General features: G+C 27.2%; 1 pseudogene across 1 annotated transcript; it reads left to right on the forward strand.

Moving 5' to 3' along the window:
* The first annotated feature begins 728 nt into the window (after positions 1 to 728).
* LOC111317310 ((-)-isopiperitenol/(-)-carveol dehydrogenase, mitochondrial pseudogene) lies at positions 729 to 1,898 on the forward strand (annotated as a pseudogene). The gene has a single exon (XR_016345399.1). The product of XR_016345399.1 is annotated as a (-)-isopiperitenol/(-)-carveol dehydrogenase, mitochondrial pseudogene (transcript).
* Positions 1,899 to 3,996: the final 2,098 nt, after the last annotated feature.

The following is a 3,996-nucleotide window of genomic DNA, read 5'->3' on the forward strand; positions in this document are numbered from 1 at the left end:
CTTTGCTTGATCCAAGTTAAAATTTCCAATTTCCCTTACATCTTTCAAAATAAAGTTTGCAATCAACATAAAAAAAAAAAAGGAGTTTAGTTATTAATTATTCCGTGTTCACAATAGAAAGAATTATACGAAATAATTGTATTATATCAGTATATATTTTGTATTCAAATCATATTATATAATTATATTATTAAAAAATTAATTAATTATTATAAAATAATTAATTTATTTATTAAAAGAAATATTTATCATTTAATTACCACTTATAATATATAATAATTAATTAATTTTTTTCAATAATATGTTTATATGATATGATTCAAATAAAAATATATATGTTAAAGTTATATAATTATTTTATACAATATTTTCGCGTTCCGTGATGTGGTTCTAAATTTTCTATTGTTTTTATTAAAAAAGAAAAATAAAAGAAAAACAAATTTTAGGGGGCAAAATAATATTTTCAACTTTCTTTAAAATGTGAAGTGCTAATGTAACTATAACAACAGAGGGGGCAGAATCGTGTCAGTAGATTTGATAATTTTAAAATTGATATAATAATATATTATTAAAATAATATAAAAAATAAAAATAATATAATTAAAACTTTAATAAAAATTATATATTAGTTTAATAAAAAAATATATTTTTATATTTTATATGTATTTGATAAAAATAAAAAAATTTATATATGGCGTAAAACAAATAGGATAAGCATATACAAATTATCATGTTTATTGACCATCCATTCTTCGCCCCTACTCATTGTCTTTATTTGTTCCTCTTTATTCTATTTACCAGGGTTGCTTTCCGCCATTAATATCGTTATATGCAATTCTTTAGTTCCTCAATGTCCAATAACAAGCTAGAAGGCAAAGTAGCCGTCGTTACAGGCGGAGCAAGCGGTATTGGCAAAGCCACCGCCAGTCTTTTCGCCGATCATGGTGCCCGTATGGTAGTGATCGCTGACATCCAAGATGAACTAGGTCAGCAGGTAGCCGCATCAATCGGTTCTCAAAAGTGCAGCTACATCCACTGTGATGTTACTGATGAAGAGCAAGTCAGAGCTTTGGTGGAATGGACAGTCCAGAATTATGGGCAGATTGACATCATGTTTAGTAATGCAGGGATACTTTGTTCCAAGAAGGGCACATCCAACTCCAATCAAGTCGTTCTTGATCTAGACCTCGAAGCTTTTGACCACCTCTTCGCCGTCAACGTGCGTGGCATGGCTGCGTGTGTTAAGCACGCGGCGCGTGCCATGGTTGAGAAGCGCGTGCGAGGGAGCATCATCTGCACGGCGAGCGTCACTGCCAGCTTCGGTGGCGACAAGAACACTGACTACTTCATGTCAAAGCATGCAGTGCTGGGATTGGTAAAGTCAGCGAGCAAGCAGCTTGGGGCCCATGGGATTAGGGTGAACAGTGTTTCGCCTTTCGCCGTAGCTACCCCAGCGCTGTGTTCTCAGACGAGGCTGGAAGCCGAGGAAGCTGAGAAGCTTTATGAGCCGTATACTTGCTTGAAAGGGGTGGTGCTGAAAGAAAAGCATGTAGCCGATGCAGTGTTGTTTCTCGCATCTCAAGATTCAGATCTTGTCACCGGTCATGACATGGTAGTGGATGCCGGGTTTCTGGGCAAATAAACAGGGAACATATGTCAAAAGCTGTGGTCATCACGCCAAACTGATCAGAGTAAGAATCTGATTAAATTATTATAATGTTAATTTGCAGCAATCTAGGCGGCATATGTAAGCTCTCCTGTTTACCGCCATTTATCATATTTATAAATAAATAGGGAGACAATTATTAGTATATTAATTAACAATTTTAATATTAAGCTCGGTTTTTTATAAATCATTAAGAAAATTTTTTAATGGAGATACATGTTTTTTTAATTAATTTATATTGACTCCTACATTTTACAAACTTATTTTATTAATATTATTATTTTTTATTAGTGCAATTTTTAACAAAGAAGGGATTTCGAGCACAATTTTTTTTGAGTAAAGATTGATGTTGATTTTTTTTTTTTTTTGCTTTTTTTCGGAAATTAAATTTTAATTATTTAAATTAAAATTTATTATTTAAAAAAAATTACACTTTTGTGCGATTTTTTCTTGCGTCACTGGGTTGATTCTCCTCAGTTTTTTTTTTTTTTGAACTATTTAATTTACATCCCTTAATTTTCGCTACAGGTTAATTCTTTTGTAGTTTTGTTTGATTTGGACAGCTGGTTCCGGGGTGTTTGGATACAAGTACAACGTCGTCATTTTTTATTTTTATTTTTTACTTTTGTTCTTATCCCTTCCAAATTTTCCTCCCTCTCTCAGATTATGCCACGATCTACAAATCACGTGACATACCAGAATGAGAGGTCCAATATTCAGGGACCAAACCTGAGAAAATTCTCTCGCAATATTAAATGTTATATATATATATATATAAAATTACACATCATGCATCTATCAAATAACTAAGAACAAAAAATGTAAGAAACAAAGAGAAATTAAAACTATCATAACACTCTTGATAACAAAAAAATGTGATCATCATTATTTTTTGGGTTAATATGTAAAATGTTTTTTGTATTATAATTTTTTTTGTTGGTTGCGTATTTAAAATAATAAAATTTTCATGTTGATTCCATCAAGCATTTAGTATTTTGTATTGTTATTGTTAGTTAAATAGTTGATCGTAACATGAAAATTTAATAAAATTATCACATGTAATAAATATTCATTCATTATCAAAATTTAAAAATTTTAAAAATTTAAAAATTTAAAAATAATTTTTAATTTTTTAAAAATATTTAAATATTGACATGACAAATAAATAATATGATAATAATTAGATATTTATATCACATTTAATGATTTTATTAAATATTAATATTAAATAAGTAATTTAATTAGTGATGTTATTCAAAAGTATCAAAGTATTTGATAGAATGAAAATTTGGATATCAAAATAAAAATTTTATTTTTTTAAATACTAAATTGACAAAAATTATACAACAGAAAAATATTTTTATATTTAACCCTTAATTTTTTTCCACGTCTAATGAAACCCATGGACGCATGAAGCATGTGAATTAACTAGAACTGCAATAAAATTCAATGTAAATTACTTTATTTTTCCAAACCATCAACAATTTGCTTATTATAAATTATCTTATGATTTAGTTACTTAAAAGTTTGGCATTTAAAAAAAAATATTAAACAGGAGGCCAGCTGCTTGGAATCTTTCAAGTGTTTTTTTCTACTTTTAAACTACTCCCAACATCTACTTATAATTGCATGAATCACATTGTAATTTTTTTAATGATTAATGTTATAAATGATATTTAAATTGTAATAAAATATTTAATATGATATTAAAATTTAAAAAATTTTATATGAATAAATAAAATTTTAAATATTATATTAATTAATTAGTTTATAATTTAAATATTATATAAATATTATAATTTAAAGATTGTTTATGATCTTTATTATTATTTTTTATTATTGTGATCCCTTTTGTTCTATTGCGTTCGGCTTCATTCGGAGTCAAAAGTCTCGGTGAGATACAGCTGGACGCCACAACATAGCCTCCGTTGTGTGTGGGGCTTTACTAACCTTTGACTTTGGTCTTTCTATTTTTTGTTTTTTTAGTTTTGTTATTTAAAGTTTTTAAATAACTTTCTTTTCATTTATATAGCAAATCTTTTATATAATTATTTAATAAACTAATTAATAAAAAAATAGTTAAAAACCATAAATAAATAATTAATTTTATAATCAAATAAGTTACTAGTTATAGAGATTGTCAGTATAGACTTATATATTTTAATTTTTTAATTATATTTTAGTGACTGATAGTATCACCTGAAATATTCTAACGATCAAGTGCGTCAGTACAAATGTTAAGATGTTGGTAAATTTTTTAAAATATTATATTTTTAATAATTAATATTAATTTATTTATAATCATAATATGATATGTCTTCATATAAACA

Source organism: Durio zibethinus, chromosome 9 (assembly GCF_047325235.1).
Source record: "Durio zibethinus cultivar Kanyao isolate XHJ-2024 chromosome 9, ASM4732523v1, whole genome shotgun sequence".
Taxonomy (NCBI): domain Eukaryota; kingdom Viridiplantae; phylum Streptophyta; class Magnoliopsida; order Malvales; family Malvaceae; genus Durio; species Durio zibethinus.